The sequence below is a fragment of the Sebastes umbrosus genome, chromosome 22, assembly GCF_015220745.1.
Source record: "Sebastes umbrosus isolate fSebUmb1 chromosome 22, fSebUmb1.pri, whole genome shotgun sequence".
Taxonomy (NCBI): Eukaryota; Metazoa; Chordata; class Actinopteri; order Perciformes; family Sebastidae; genus Sebastes; species Sebastes umbrosus.
The window spans coordinates 16767219-16785107 of record NC_051290.1 but is presented as its reverse complement, the minus strand read 5'-3'; the positions used below and the strand labels follow the sequence as shown (position 1 = coordinate 16785107).

The following is a 17889-nucleotide window of genomic DNA, read 5'->3' as shown; positions in this document are numbered from 1 at the left end:
CAAGCCGTCAGGATTTCTGTAATTTTGTGATGTCACAAATACACAATATATATACCATATCACAGATTTTAACGTAAACATCCCAAATGTGTCCCGGTTTATTTCTTATTGCATGGTGCCTTTAAATGGGTCGTATATTGTTTTTCTTTGTAATTTTATAATAGGTCTGAGGAAAATGTTGATATTCCCAACGGCCACATCTTTTTCCTCTGTCATTGTGCCTTTGCATTTATTACATTGTTACCCGCTAGCCAGCTTGCTAAATTGTTAGCCTCTGTGGCTTCTAGACGCCGACGGTAACATTAATATTGCCGTTGCTTAGCAGCGGTGTTCTCACGACTTAACCACTTGAACGCCAAGCATATCGTGTACACGACTTCCCATGTTGCAAACATGAGCTCACAAGTTTCATTTGTGTATGTGAATGACATCAGCTTGACAGGAAGTAAATATGGACCCAAGTTGTTGCCTAGCGACGCAATTCCATTGCAATTCTGTTGAAATGTGCTAAAAAGGACGGTATGAGTGTTGAATGTTTTTTTAACATTACAGCATGTAAACATGTTTTAGTAGAAACATAATAAAAAAATCAAGTATGAACCAGAAAATTAGTGTTATATGAGACCTTTAAGTGATGGATCTTATCAGCAGCATACCTGCCCACCTGCCCTATTACAATCCTGCATGTGCACATGCAAAGAGCCAACACATATTGTGCAAAAACACAAAATCTGTACAGGCATTTGTCGTAACAAAAGCATCCTGATAATAAAGACGGTTTTGAGAAGCGAGGCTGCTATTTGCAGAAAGATGTTCCACAAGTTATGGGCCTTGATGGATAGGGGTAAGACTCTCTTCAGCTGTGCAGGACATGAATATGAAATGCATCCATCAACGCAGAACGCCGAAAAAAAACATAAATAAGCGCCAGTGATGCAGATGCTGCGAGGACGCACATGCAGCTTTTTATCATTCCATCCCACTGTGAAGTGGAATTTGAGGTTTGGATTTGCAAGTTTATCCAGGCAGATTAAGCTGCTCTCAGACCACTTTGGTTTACACTGTATGGACCAGATACAGCTTTTTCTTGGAGGAAAAGATGCCTGGAAGCAGCGTGGTGTTGAAAAGCCTGTGTAAATGTGTGTGTCACTATATATTGAGCGTTCTGTTTCCATCTTATTTCTAATTACCCCGAGGACGAGAATGGGACAAAAACAGCTGTTTTTGGAAAAGCCTCTTTAAATTGGATTATGGATAAAAGCCATAGTGTTATATTTACTCATTTACTGCCTCTTCTTGTTTGTCTCTGGATCATGGAATTACTTCAAGGTCAAGCCAGGATGGGTGTTTAAAGTGCCTTCAAACCAGATCAGTTTCACCTCGAGACAAGGTCATTTCTCTGTCATTCTACCCTTTACACCTACTGTTATCTCTGCATTATAGACGTCCAGTTCCACCTTTTTCCACACGTTTTTTGTCCAAATTTTTCAACCCAGAGCGAAGGGATTAGCAGGCATAGGTGCAGTTAGAGTAGATATGGCCAGACAGTGTCTTAATTGTGTTCTTAACAGATCTGCTCATGTCAGATATGGTGTTTCATCACAGCAATGTGCCTCCCAGGACAGGGCTTTATCAGCGCAGCTTTCTTATCTGAAGCAAGGTGGCTGCTAATCTGCTCACAAATCTCACAAAACCTGATTATGTCTCCCACTGTCAGAGAGATGGAGAGGAGGAGGAGGAGGAGGGTGGAGAAGGGGGGTGGAGAGGTAAGGAGGAACGGCAGAGAAACAGTAGACTATCATTAAACAGTAAATCATGGTATAACTTTAATAGTGTCCTATAAAGACATGTGCATTGAGATTTCGTGTAATAATCACACAGTTAATCCAAATTATATCCTATATTATTGCCCTGCAGCTCCTCTGATGCACAATGTTGCCAACTCTGAATCACAGACTCTAACGAAATCATTGCGACTTTGACATGGAAACATTTGAGCGCCTTGAGTTTCAAGACATTGTTTCTGAAAATGCAGCACTCAAGTTACAATGAATTCCCCTCTCTTTCAGCGTGCGGAGGGGTCTCGACCTTTGTGTGTTTGCTTTCTCATCTGTCACTTCACACCCTTGTCATTTAAGTGCCACACAGTAGCCTCCACTTCACTGCTGATGGGGTTGAATGGCCACCAATGATGGTCGGACATCAGGTTGGTCAGGTTGCTACTGCGATCGATAGGTTTTAATTTCCCTTTATGAATGCAAGTCCCTCTCCACCTTTATGACATTGACACTCTGTTGTATTGAAGCTCTGTGGAGAAAAAACAAAAAACTCAGAGTAGGCTGATTTGTGCTCCATGTGCAGAGTTCAACAAGCAACTTCCCTTTTAGTTTAGCTTTCAAGATCATTTCCTGTATTTATTTTTTAACGCCGGGGGATGCTGACTGCTGCTGTGCCATATGTTGGACTTGGCGTCTCTGTTTACGACGCCTGGAGCAGAAGTTACACCTTTGCCAGCATCCCACGGAAATCTTCTCACACATCTTTCTCTGGAGATCAGACCAGTAGCTCGCTTTGAGGTGCAAAAAAATTCCCATTGAAATATCTAAGTGTAGAGTTTTGTTCCAAAAATAAAGTGACATTTGACAAAAAGATGACATTTAGTCTTTAAAAATCATAATGCCAAAGAAAAAGTAATAATGTTACTCAGGATTGCAGGGGACTTAGCTAATCGCGTTAGCAAAGGTTTACTCAATTACTTTTCAGGTACTTGTACTGTACATGAGTTTGATTTGATTTTTATTATTATTGTGTCATGCATAAATAATATGCACAGCCCAAACAGGCTTACAAGACATAATTATTTAGAAAAAGAGAGAAACCAGAGTAGCAACATAAATTACAAAGAATACTAAACAAATAAATCAACCTGACATTTTTTTCCAAGCTCTAGAAACAAAGGTGGCCAACTTAAATAGTGAACAAACATTTCATTTAATATAAATGTTCTTAACTCATCATAATATGGACAATACAAAAGAAGATGTTGTGATTCATTCTCAACTTCTCCTAATCAGCACAATTCATACAACCTGTTTTCTCCTGGATCTTTTTAAATCTGCCAACTTCAGGAGCCAGAGGAAGGATTCCTGTTCTCAGCTGTGCAACTAAAGACCTTTGATTCCTTGATAAGTTTGTTATAATGTAAGATTCAGTGCCATAATTTTGCTTGATTTGAATATATGTTCGTACTTTTGGTGTTATATCTTTCAACCATTTTTATTCAGATCTAATGAGTAACTTTCTTCTAATTGTGTTCATGCCGCATGGTAAATTATTACTATACATACAGTATATTGTAATTAAGCTTCCTCAAAAACAGCATGAAGTTCTGTATTGAGTATTTCTATTTTGTAATACTTCTACACCACTATATTTTGGAGGGAACTATTGAATTACTTTAATTTGCCAGCTATAGTTACTTGTTACATCACTGATTGTGTTTTTTTAAGCAAAACATATGATAGATTCAGATATTAGAATATAATGCTATACATTAAACAGTTACACTTTACAATACTGTGAGAAGTTAAGTTAGTCAATTAAAGTGGTACATCATGAGACGTTAAGTGCCTTAAACTTGCATTCTCAAACGAGTGTCCCTTTTCACAATACATTGTCATTTGCCCCATTGTTAATACAAAAATATATCTTAGAGCATCTTTAAATAAACTTTTTAATGCAGGGACTTCACCGGTAATGGAGTATTTTCTCATTGTGGTATTGCTAACTTTACTTTTCTTTTTACAACCCATGCCGAGAAGAAGGGAAGCATCCGTATTACACTCATGCACACACCTGTGCATTTGAATACATGGGACAATAGATTTTCCTCCTATTCGTTGCCTATCTATCTTCTTCCATCTTCTTCTCCCCTATTCAATATCCCTGCATTTACTCTCTTTCTCCTCCTCTCACACCTTTACTGGTGGTCCGAGTCTGGTAGGTATCCATCAGGGCCCCTCACTTAGCCCGGCAATGCCTCAGTGCCAGTGAACAATGGTGGGCCAAAGACAGCCAAGTTTGCTCATGAGCACACGGTATGGATGTGTGTGTGGGCGTGGGTGGGTGGGTTGTGTGTGCACCCTGATGTGTACCTGTTCTAATCATGCATATTACATCTGCATCAACATGCATCTATAAGGAGATGCAGGTTCACTTTTGCATACTGGCTCACTGTGTGTGAGTTTGTGTAGGCATTTAAGTGCTAATTACGTGTGTGTGTGTGTGTGTGTGTGGGTGGGTGTGTAGGGAACATTAGTACCTTGAAAGGTTCTGGTCAGGTGCCAATGAATGCAACCTTCACTGTCTAAACAGGTTGAGATTTAACCCCGAGAGTTCCTCGTTCTGCACTTAGTCTGGCTACACTCTCTGTTTGTTTCCTGTCAAAGACACTTCTTTATTTGACGATACACTTGCAGCGAGAACTGTGCAGCTCAACAATGCATATCTGAGTGGCAGATGGTCACAAACCCTCTGTGAAGGATTTGAAGAATCAAGTTTCTAAGGGTGTTTTTTTTTCTCATAAAGATGTGCCACTTGACAGACATTGACAAGGAAATTGATGTGTTAATGATAGACACAACGTGGGAAAGAACTGTCTGTTGGTACTTTGCAAATATAAATTTGCGCTTGAGTGAATATGTCAGAGGTGACAGATAGGTAGGAAATATTTTGACAATTGTGAGTTTTTGTATGATTCATTTCTATATTTACGTAGGTTTAAAAACAGCTATTGTACTGATTATGTCAGATTAAATGCAATACTTTGGCTTGTCACTGAGCTACAAAACACTAAAAAAAAAAACTAATGAAAGAGAGATTCTCCCTCTCCTCATTCTCATATACAAATAAGCAAACAATCAGACCTCCAAAGCGTTGTTTACAGGGCCTTGAGTGAAAAGATCTGTCGACATCCTAATGGCAAAGGGATTCTGGGTAATTTCTGTTTGCTGAAAAGATTTCCTCCAGCTTTGAGGGTCTTCAGATGTCTTAAGGATCAGATCCTCTTAGTACACTAAATCTCATGTTAGCTCTTGGCAGCAAGGAAGAAATTGAACAATATTCGTTATGTCGGGGGGGCAGCGGAAGCAGTACCGCTATATTATCACCTTATACAGTTGTTATGGAAGACGCAGAGTAACATTAGTGTTCATTTTATTCACTCTTCTTGTAGCTTTGTTTTGGTCTCCACCAACTCCTGGGAAAAATATCTGTCTCTTTAACGGCTAAATTTACCAGATAGTTGCTAACTTTGTCTGTTTTTTTTTGGTGCTGGGCAGGTAATGTACAGTGGGTTTAATGAAAACAGCAGCCTACAGCTGCTGGAAAGCCAACCCGATCTCATGGGAAAGCATATAAATAGCATGACATTACAAGGATATACCGCGTGTCATGAGAACGAATTTTAGCCTTTTCACGTATCATTTGTACACCACTTTTGCAAGTAATTTTCACGCCACGCAACAAAGCTACACTAACGGCTGTAGGTTTAGGCAACAAAACTACTTAGTTAAGTTTAGGAAAAACATCAGGATTGGGCTTAAAATAAGTACGGAAACTTAAGAAAATACGTACGGAAACAGATGAGAGCTGTGAGAGTGAACCAAAACAGTAAAGTTGTGGGCCAACAAAACCAAAACAATGAGCTTAAAGATGCTAAAACATATAACTGAAGGTGAAAGGAACTGCAGAATTGGGTGATAATTCACTGTGAGCGACCCCTTTCGCATTTCAAGTAGTAATTTGAACAATTGTTAATATAAAAACAGTGATTATAGCAGCTTTAAGGAATAATACTCTATATGCAAAATCCCATTTATATCTGTGATAGTTAACTGTTTTATTGTTGCAGTAACAGGATACAGAGAACCAATCTGAAACATGTCCAGATTGCAATAAGCGTATTAAAAGTGCAGGAGACCGTTGAGAACAAAACGACAAACAAGGAAAGGGGGTGGTGAAGCATAGAAGGAGGTGAGTGTACTATCAGATGAACACAGAGGGAGAGACATCAGCGCTGTACATCTCTGCCAGGGTGTTATGGGAAAATATTCTAGGCTTTCAGTTACAGACAATAACAGCTTGGAAATTGTTAAACATTGTCTCTGATAGCAACTGGCATCTGCAAACAGATCAGATGTGAGTTGCTACAGAGATTAGAGGAAACATGAGACCGTCAGAGAAGCGGAAGCATTTGGAGGTGAGTTTGTGTGCATGCAGAGAATATATATAGTTGCTACGGTATATATGTTTTATTACAAATATCTTTTACCGATTTAAATCCAACGGCAAACATCTGACATTCATTCATTCCAATATTCATGTACAGAAACTTAACCATTTGTGGAATAAATTTCCAAGAGGCAGTAGAACCAGACTTGCTTTAAACCTTAAACCTGCCCTGCTGTCATTGTGTCCCAGCATACCCGTGACTTCATGTTTGTCATCAACTCTGTTCAATTCCCACAAAGGAAACCACTGAGACGAGATAGATCTGTTATGGTTGAACAGAAAGATCACAACAGTTACATAATATGACACTGAATGAAAAAGTAAAGTAAAATGAATCATAGTCAACCAATCAATTCCTCACTTTACTGTCATTAAAGCAACTCAAGGTTGGATCTTTCACAAATATTGCCAACAAAACACAGAACACGGTTCTGAGGTGACCAAATGAATCAAGATAAGCGACAAAAGAGAATTCAAGACTTGACTTTCATTTGACCCTATAAATTACTGTAAGTATGTTATTGATTTGTATGTAATCCATGTAATTGTGAATGAGGAAGTATAAAGAGCAGCTAACGCCACATAGGGAGGAGGTCAGGGTGGATGGGTGTGTCAAAAACACCAGACTTTTGCCCAGGAGACTGGTGTTTGTGTCCCGTGTGAAACCAAGTCAATGTTGATTTATTTGTCACTTAACTTCCGTACTTAAATACCCCAATTCAGGTGTTATTTTAACCAAAACCACGATATTTTCCTAAACCTAACTAAGTAGTTTTTGTCACTTAAGTTTTTTACTTAAATTACGCCACACTACACGCCAGTGTTGCGTAACCACTTCCAGTTTTCTTGCCTTAATCGAACCAATTTGATCTTTTCCTAAACCTAACTAAGTAATTTTCTCACCTAAACCTAACAAAGTTGTTTCCTGTGAAGACGGAAGTTTATTTTGAAAACACTGGAGCGGAAATTGATGCTGGACATTCGTAGGAATACGCATCAAAAATAGGAATAACTTTTCGTAAGATATATGAACCATTGTATGAGAAGACGTTGTTGCAGGACTGTAGTTACCATTAAGGTTTCAACTGCAAAAATAATCCTTCTCCATGGCTGTTGTGTTATTGGGGATTTCAAAAGAGCAAAGAAATTGCTCATACTCACTTTATTCACAACATTTTAGAAATTCAACAGGTACAATTCAAGACTCAATATATTGTGTATGTGACTACTTTTGAGCTAAAAAAGCCAAAAAACGAAATAAGTGATTTACTATTTTCCTTAGATAGATTTACTATTTCTTGACTGAATTATCAAAAGAAAGTGGCAGCCATTTGTGTTGATAAATTGATGGTTGGGGGTCTTGCGGAGGATCAGTGGGAAATTAACACTCTTGTTAATTTACTGTAATAATAAATGTTAATAATTATGGCCAAACTGATAACTTCAAAACATTTCAGAACATCATTACTTGTGATATTCAAACTGAATTCAGTCTTGCATTACTGTATATGGCATGGCATCAAGTAAAGGTGAAGATTTGGATTTCAAATAAGATTAGTGTCCTTCGCATTTAGTACTGTTGGCACCAAACCATAGCAACATGCATCTACATGGACTGACACCTGGGCATGGTTCAAAGCCACTGCGGAACCACAGTCAGTCAGGTACAGAGACAGAGGAGCAGATAACAATACACACTACAGTCTATTCAGAACTATAGACTGAAAAATGCTGGCTGCATGCAGATTAAACTCAGATAAAGGAAAAACACAAAATAAAGTGCTGACCACAGGTGTGAACAAAGCACAATTTTCAAAAACATTTACAAATGGGGGACTCTGTGTATCTTTGGGGAACTTTTTGAAGATCGCACTCCTTCGCATCTACAAAACCCAAGATAAATGGGATCTTTTATCAGTTTTATAATTGTACAAATGGAGTCCCAACATCAATGCGGGCTTTAGATTCTAAGAACTGCAACCTTAAGTTCACAGGCTTTAGGGAGTTTATCTGATCATGGTGCCCTGAATCGCAGCTTATCGTTGCCATCGTTCACTTTTTGGTTAAGTTCCTCTTCATGAAGCTTTAGAGAGTGTGAGAAAGTACTCCACCTTATTTGAAGTTATATAACTGTTTACAAACTTTTGAAAGCTTTGATAAAATGCATTTTTGTTCAAACTTATAAGTAAACCTGTGTTAATTGTGGAAATCTAGCAAGGTGTAAAATTCAATCAAAAAACACCAGTGACACAAATGAGTAATTGCTGTTGGCACGAGGTTGGTGAGAATTTTCAGCATCTAACAGGAAGGAACCAGTGTTTCCTTTCAAACAAGTTTGCAATGTATCAGGGCTTCGTGTTCCAACAAAAAAACAGGTTACATCTTTATTTAAGCTGGCCCATAATAATATGGCAGTTTGTTGTTGAGCAATCTCGGAACTCTATCTCTGCCGACGATTTAGCCTCTGGCCAATATTTTGTAGTATCCAGCAGATATCCCGATAACGGATATTCGGGCCAAGACTTTCGCTCATGTGCATTGTTTACAGTCTGATTATCACTTAAGACGCGACAATGTTGGAGTTGAGAGACAACGTCTACAACCGGTGAGTACATTTACACTCGCTTGACAGTTTATTTTTTAGCTAATAAAAAGCTAAATAGTTGTCTGACGATAGCCGATGGGTTCCCGGATTGCATTTCGGCCAATACGTTCCGCCTCTTTTGCTCTCCACACTGACTGTTTACCTGCATGCAACCAAAGCCCGCTCATGTGTGATTGGTCAATACTACTCGGATTGTAGACGGACTACAAATGGAAACCAGAAGGCTTCTGATACCAAAATCTTGTTGTGTTGCCTACAGATTCTGCATTCATATGCAGAGATCTGTTTATAGAGATTAGTTAAAAGTACAGGATCCTGTGAGACGCTGAAATTGTATTATGAATGGTTAAAAGTAAGTATGTGTCGGGTTCAAGTGACTTAATTTACTGATATTAACAATGACGTACAAAGAAGTGTCATCTGCAAATACTCAAACATTTGGACCATTAACCATGTATTTCTTGTTATTAATATGATTTAGTGTATTTATTTTATCATAGTTAGTTCAACCCTGTCACTTTTTTTATATACTTCTAAATAATAATACATTTTGAAAGACAAAGTGCTGCCCAGACATTTATTTTATCAGCATGGTGAGGAAATGTTAATGAACGTACCTGCAAAGTTGCAAAATGTTCACACTGAACGTATCTGCATAATATTGACTGACAATATGTTAAAATTGTTTTCACTAAAATGTCCAATCTTGGCGTGACTAATATTTTAATGGTTACATGGATGTTTAGGCAATTCAAAGCATTTAGTTTAATTTAGGGAAAGAGAGTGGTCTGGGTTAAAAATGTAGTTTACTTTTTCAATATTTAACCAAATGTGCAACCAGTTTTTCAGGAGACGAGCCTGCATACCTGTCACCGAAACATGCCCATGTCTTTTCATGACACACAGGGTCACAGCACGGTCAGATGTGGTGTTCGGAGAGCTTCTAATTTTGGGATCAGGGCTTAATGAGAGGACGAGAAAACAACCTGCTGGTGAGAACAAGGGGGACGGCCCCAGAGACGAGGCATACGAGGAAAGGATACAAAGGACAGCTTAAAGGACCTCTGATGTCATCCCAGCTTCAGGAGAGTGGCTCATTGAAACTAAAGTGCCTCCGCTGTGTTGCTTTTGTCTGATTCTTGTTGGGCCTGTCCCTCTCCCATAATAATGAGCCCTTTGACAAGTGATTAACTTCATAGTGGCTTTTTATTTTTTTGTTTCTTTACAAGTGTTTGTTTTAATGGCAGGCCTCGGTTCATCACCTTTTCGGTAGCTTTTCTATGAATACCTGAGTGTGAGCGTAGATGAAAAAGAATTTAAAGAAAAGTTGTGAAAACATGACCACATGATTCTAGTTGAATTTGACAAAGGAAAAAAAAAATCTAGACTCAAGGTCCACTTACTAGCTTTTATTCCAGAGGTTTCAGCTTCATCTCACAGTCTTCATCGGTGGATGGAGATGTGGATGAAAGCTCAGAGAAAAAAAACAGTTAGGGGACCTTGAATTAAGTTTCTTTTTTGTTGTCATTCTACATATTCTAGCATTTTGTCATCCATTGTATAGTTTAAATGATACAATTCCAACCTATCTAATACCACTGGTTTGATTTATTGTAATTAGCCTTTAACTTGTTAAGCTAATAATAGGGCTGTCAATAGACTAAAATAGTTAATCGCAATTAATCGCAAATTAATCGAATTTTTTATCTGTTCAAAATGTAACTTAAAGAGAGACATAGGAGTGGGCAAATATGCTGCTTTTTGTAAACGTATGTATATATTTATTACTGGAAATCAATTAACAACACAAAACAATGACAAATATTGTCCTTTCATTTGATGCCAGTATCTTCACTCTAGCTTTAAAACTGAGCCTGCTACAACCTAAAAATCGCAATTTACGTTAAAGAAATTAGGGCCGTTAAAACTAATTTGCGTTAAAGCATTATTATCATGATAACTTTTACAACTCTACTAATAAGCTACTGCATGTTTCCTCTTTCCCCTCTGAATAGAGGTTTTAGTTTTTCATCCTGAAATTTGACAAATGTGTGTCGCTTTCCTTTAAGACGTGGCTTGGATCCTCTCAGGCAGGCAGGGGGTACATGGAGTCCCCTAAGGGACGACCGCCCCCCTGATGGGAGAATTGTTTTTACCCCAGCTGTGATTTGCTTGTGCTGCAACATCTAATTCCAAATGCTATTTTGTCAAATCAATGCCTGGACTTTGTCTTATTAAGGACGGCCTGGTTTCCTAAACCAAGCAGGGTGCTTCAACCCCCCGACGAGGGCAGCAAGCTGAGGCTGCCCCTTACAACAAAACAACACACCACTCCAGACCAGCATGACACTTCCTCGACCAGCAAATGAGATGAAAGCTTTAAACCATGAAAATAGTGGTTCGAAAAGCTTCTGAAGCCCTGCTACCCTGCTAGCACAGAATAAAGATGGGCTGTCCACCTGCCACAAAAGCCCAACACAACAGGGAGAAACATCAAAGTGTGATTTCATCAGGGGAAAAAACCTATTTGTTAGAGGGTGCCCACTGAGAAAAACACAGGTGAATTTTCAGGTAATAGCACATTGCTGTTAAGCGCTACAGTTTATTTGTGTTTCTTTTCCATGCGGTGATACCTTTCATTAGAGTGTTACACAAACTTTCACCTCTTACAATGTTTTTGTGGCTTTTATACCTGTTTCTGCTTTCAGTTTTAGATTAGATCTCAAAATCCTGGTAAATTTAAATTACATTTTGCTATGAATTAAATTAATTAGATGATAAACAGCATATACTTTATTTTGTATTTTTTCTGTTTACCGGATTTCTGCACACTAAAAAAGTTTATATTTATTTCATTATTATTTATTTTAAATATTTAGTATTTATTTTTTTTATTTTAGGAAGGACTGAACTAAGTTGGACAAAAAACTGTTTTGTTTTTATATATATCAATATGATGTATAGTATGTCGCACAAAGCACCATACATTCACATAATTTAACTTCTGAGTTTTTGTTCTCCGTCCACAGGCGGATGTGCAATACGATCCCTCTTTGATCCAAGTGAAACTACAAGGAACAAGCTTAGGTTAATAAGGTGTGAAATTCTTTAAACAAGGACCTTTTTGTGGTACTTTGAGTGAACAGCGTTCCCAAAAGAATTCAAGAAGTCATTGTGTCATTGAAGGTCAAGATAGTCAATCAAATAACAATATGTGCACAAATATATACATTAGGGCTGTCAAAGTTAACGCGATAATAAAGCGTTAATGCAAACTCGTTTTAACGCCACTCATTTTTTTAACACATAAACACAATTGCTCCAAACTTGGACTAAATTTTGGCGAGGGAAAACCGGCATGGTCATTTTAAAAGGGGTCCTTTTACTTCTGACCTCCAGATATGTGAATGAAAACAGGTTCTATGGGTACCTACAAGTCTCCCCTTTACAGACATGCCCATTTTATGATAATCACATGCAGCTTGGGGCAAGTCATCACACTGACACACTGACAGCTGTTGTTGCCTGTTGGGCTGCAGTTTGCCATGTTATGATTTAGGCAAATTTTTTTATGCTAAATGCAGTACCTGTGAGGGTTTCTGGACAATATTTGTCATTGTTTTGTGTTATTAATTAATTTCCAAAAATAATTTATACACATACATCAGCATATTTTTTTAAATATCAAGGTTATCAATACCGGTATAAACTAAATTTTGTTTAACATGAAATGTGACAATGTTTCATACAAGCAACATAGACATACTATTAAATCAAATACACAAATTCTTAGCATAGTAACAGCAAAGTAAAGCTATTCCAGCATGTACATAATGTATATAAATAAAATAGCTTTTTCCAAGAGGGAGCTTGCAGCATACAATATGATACTGAGTAATTTTGCATTTGATTGTGTTGAATCTATTACTATTTTAATGCAAAAATGACATATTTATCAATCCCTGTTTGGACAGAAGGCTGATGTTATGAACTTCAAATGAAAGTTGATTTTGGTGCATCATGTTAATTCATGATCTCATTGTGGAATTCCAAAGGTTTAGGAGTAAACTGCCTCGTGTAATCAGATTTTGCCATGCACATGTATGTTTACTAAATGGGCTGCAGTGAAGTGTGGGAGTCAGAATGCAGCACATTCCCCAGTTTAAGTAGTGTATAGGAGTGTCAGTAGAGGGATAACAACAATAAAACAATGCCAATCTCTAATCTTATAAAAATCGTACTTAAAATTCAATCATCATTACAGTTTACTGCTCAAACCGCAGCCCCATATTAAATATTCTATGTAGTTCAACATAATATTGAAGCAATGCGCTCTAAGCATTCACGTCCTCGGTGCACACCACGCTGCTGAACGCCGTTGAACAGCCATCCATCTCAATATGTGCGATGTCATGACTCGGCAGTAAGTGTACAAATGCGAAAAATGCGATTTCGAGTTTGCAGGCGACACATGCTCAAGAGATTCCAATCTCATGAATAATTCACAGCGGCGAGAATAACGATGGCAGATAAAACTTTGTGTGAATAATTGTGCACGTAGACTCATCAGCATTAGGAGTAAATCTCATCCTTTTCTGCGTCAAAATTATGCTGCTGCACAATGAGAATAACAAGCAAATCACTCACTACCACTACTTTTTTACTTCTTCTTTTTTTTCTCCTGCATATCCGAGCAACCATTGACTCATGCCGTTTGACAGCAATTGTGAACAGATCTGGAAACGTGAGAAAGTTTGTTCCACATTTTTGTTCATCCGTGGGCAGGTTTTAATTCACACTCTCAACTCCCAGCATGCCTGTATTCCTTCCACCTGACTGTGCTCTTTGGTCAGCCCTTTGTGCCTAAAAGTGACCATATATTGGTCTGGGCGTCCACTCAGGGGCTCTATTTTCTAGGTGATTTACTCTGAAAAACTTTGCGTCGTAATCCCCAAATGTTTCCCCTGTGTTGGAGGGAGGGTCTGCATTGTTGGAACCCCGGGAGGCCCGCTTGGTTGTATGGCCGTCATGCTGGGCATTAAGAGTGGTGGGAGGAGCAGGATTTTAACAGGTGGAGAGATACCTCAGGAGCAGGATGGACCAGATCTACCTAAGCTGAGCCAGCCTGTCAGTCCTGTCCTGTCAGTCTTTCAAAACAAAAAAAAAGTACACATACAGTAGTTCCTTACACTTGCTGTTTTGAGTGCATAAGTGCGTTCACACTGAGAAGTATGGCAAAATGCACTCTAAGTACCCAGATGTACTCGAACTAAACGGTCAAAAAGTTGAGTGTGGAACGCTGGACTCTTTCTCATCCTCAACGGTTGCCATCTTTGCTACGTAGTCGTTAGTAGGTTCATTTTCTCATAGACTTCTATACAATCAGACTTCTTTTTGCAACCAGAGGAGTTGCCCCCCTGCTGTCTATTAGAAAGAATACAAGTTTAATGCACTTCTGAATTGGCTTCACTTTTCACCACATATCTCAACATGATGGTGGTGCTAGAGGAGAGGTCATGGGATCATCAGAGTCGATTGGATTCATCCACTGGGAACCATAAATGTGTACACTACATTTCATGGCAATACATCTAATAGCTGTTGGGATATTTCAGTCTGGAGCAAAGTGATGGACCAACATTACCACCCATAAAGACATGAAAATCCCTTTCTTGGCTGTGTAAACTATCTCTTAAAATCAGCACTTGCCAGTCAAATATGAATCAGACAGATAGAGGAATTTACAGACCATTACTCACCGCTACTTCTGTTCTGTCAACAAGCCTACAGTGACGGATGAATGCTACACTTTTCCCAACAAAAGAAGCCACTTTGTCTACATTAATCAGTATCTCAGTTAATCTTTGAGATCAGTGACTGGTTAACTTGTCAAGTCAGGCCTGTACAATTTGCAGTTTTTCTTGTTGGCATTCAATGCAATAAAAAAAGAGTAAAATGATAAATTGACACTCATAAATGCATTATTTGTCATGAAATTAAGCCTTTTAAAAGGCAAGCAGTACACCAAGACCAGTGTTTTATTTAAAGGTCCCATATTATGCTCATTTTCAGGTTCATACTTGTATTTGTGTTTCTACTAGAACATGTTCACATGCTGTAATGTTAAAAAAAAACTTATTTTCCTCATACTGTCTGCCGTGATATGCCTGTATTTACCCTCTGTCTGAAACGCTCCGTTTTAGCGCATTTTGATGGAATTGCAACATAATTGCGTTGCTAGGCAAGAGCTTGGGTCCATGTGTACTTCCTGTCAGCTGATTACATTCACATACACTCCAACCAGGAATAAACCAGGGACACATTTAGAATGTTTACGTTTAAAATTGTGTCAAGGGTCTAAATATTGTATATTTGTGACATCACAAATGTGCAGAAATCCTGACAGCTTGTTTCAAATGCAGAGTTTCTGAATACGGGCTGCGTGTATTTTCCTGTGGATTGAGCGTTTTGATACTTTCACAGTATTTATATAGGACTTGAGCCTGCTTTATAATAAAAAAAACATAAAAATCTCACTTTTCTATAGTATGGGACCTTTAAACTAATTGTGAAGTACTGTCTCAGGTGCACAAAAGTGTACAGTAGACAAAAGTCCAACAAGGAAGAGAGCTGCTACCACTCTGTGCCCATAAGTATAATCTATAACTAATAAAGAATATTCAGTACAGCTTCTGTTAGTTTTAGTAACCCATCCCAATGAATGCATCTCCTTAATGAGCTCCCTTCCCCTCCTCATCTTGGAGGAAATGAGCAACGCCATGAGCAATGGCAGCGATTCCATCACACTTCATTGCGATTGGCTGCAGATAAGGACCACCACCCACATTAGCACGCAGGTAATTATTTTGATTTCTGCGAGCAGGTGCTGATGGAAGCGGGAGAGTCCGTGATCAGACTCCAGAATATCTCCAGATAAACATCAGGTGCTCGGAGACACACCGACACCAGCCCCTGCGCCGTTCACTGGGAGCCCCCATATCTCTCCACCAACCATGTCATTACACTCTGCTCATAGTGGATATAGCTATATAGGCCAAGGGTCTGGTGAGAATACTGTACTCTGCTCTGGGTTACGGCTTGTACCAGCATAGGAATAAAGTGGTTTTCTGTCAAATGGGACCAGCAGCATTGACAGGAGGAAAGGGGAGAATTTAAACAGTAATATGCAGGACTAATTTCTATAGACAACCATAATGGAGCATGTTTAAAATTGGGTTCAGAGCTGGAAGTACAGTAGGTGCGAAATTCAAGCATTAATATATCAACAAACAACTATTTGCAATGTAAAGATATAGTGGAGTAATGGTTACCGACCCTCCGGTTATTGCAACGTTTCATATAGTATATATTAAAAAGTATTACCATCTGTATATACAGTTGGAAAATATTGACCATATGTGGACAATTTATTTTAAAGATATAGCCTACTGTAACAAGTATATGCACAATCCTCCCACATGCTCACATATATTCTCATATTACATCATGTTTTTCTTCACAGATTTTTTTTTTTTAATCTGAATTAAAGATAATCATGTCTGCCGTGTTCTGATTAAAAAGTTTGCACAAAGTTGCCAAACTTTGTCCACACGTGTGTCTGTATTTCTGTATATAAAACGGTCCTTTAATGGCAGAAGTCATATTGTACCACCTCAGAAGGTCCTTGGAGTTCAGCAATAAATGTAAAACATGAATCTATAATTCCAACACTCCAGCTTGATTGAAGAGATGTTAATTACAATCATCTCATCTCCCTTGGCTGATTTTAATTTGCACTCAGTTCATTTGACCCAATTTTGTTTTAATGGAGTTGACATTTTCAGCGAAGTTCAGGCGCGACAACTTTCTGGTTTACGTCGACACTTCCACTTTTTGTGTCAGACATTTTTACTGTGTATTGAATGGATTGTGTCGGTGCAGCTGACGGGCATCAGTGTGCTTCTCATGACAACTTAACACCTTCTTTTCCTCAGCAGATGTCCACGTCTTAATGACTCAACCCAACATATGGGCAAACAAACAGAGGCTTGTTCCTAATGTGTGTGACCGTGGTGCAAACCTCCAACCCAGGTCGTTAAAGCGCTTAATAGTCATCAATAGCCACTAGTTATCAAATCCTCCACAATTACTCTTCCACAGGGTGTAAGGTGACTGTCCTCCAGCATCCTGTAAGTAATATTCTGTGACAAACGTCTTCATTCAATCAAGTTTTTCTCTAATACCCTCGTAGCACTTCCCACCTAATCTTGACGTTTCCTCTCCTCCGCTCCGTCGCGGAGGGGTTTTGTGCTGAGAGGACGAACTCTAAGCTCTTAATTGCAGGTGGTGTGTGTGTACGCTTTTCCCAATCCCAACCCCTTTTGTTCGCAGCGCAGTGGGAGAAACAAAGGCTCCTTTTTTTTTTTTTTACTCCCTGCCTTGACTCTCAGAAGCAGTGTGGGGACGAAGAAAGGATTAAGTCAACATTTCTCATGACCTCTGAGGCCTTGGCTTGGAGGGAGGCTTGCATGGTGCTTACAATGGGCAACCTGGCAGAGAAGTGTGTGTGTGACGACATGCCCGAAGTGGTGGAGAATTCAACAATAAAGTTTACTATAGCAAAATGACAAAACATATCAGAAAATACTTCCCATTCAATATGATTTTCTCATTCAAAACCGGTTAGTTTGGCAAATATTCAAATATTCCCCAAAAAAAACAGTATCCAAGCGCTCATATAATTCTGAACAGTGCTGCTCCAACAATCTCTCCCGCTGAGACTGAATGAGTCATAAAGCATGGAGCAGGCTGCTACAGTTAACTGTTGTTGTTCATTTGTTTCCCATTACAGAAGCTCCATTTTGGCTAATTAGTCTTGACAGTAACTTTTCCCTGCGGTGTTGATTAGATCTAATTAATGACTGCGGGCAAGATGGAGGACTGGTGCCCTGAAGGAGATATTTTCATACATCCCTGGGTAATTGAAGCTGTCC

At 38.8% G+C, this 17889-nt stretch overlaps 1 long non-coding RNA gene across 1 annotated transcript in view; it reads left to right on the top strand.

The window, feature by feature from the left end:
* Positions 1-17889, top strand: part of LOC119481616 — a 319631-nt gene that overhangs the window by 169615 nt on the left and 132127 nt on the right. The window lies entirely within an intron of this gene.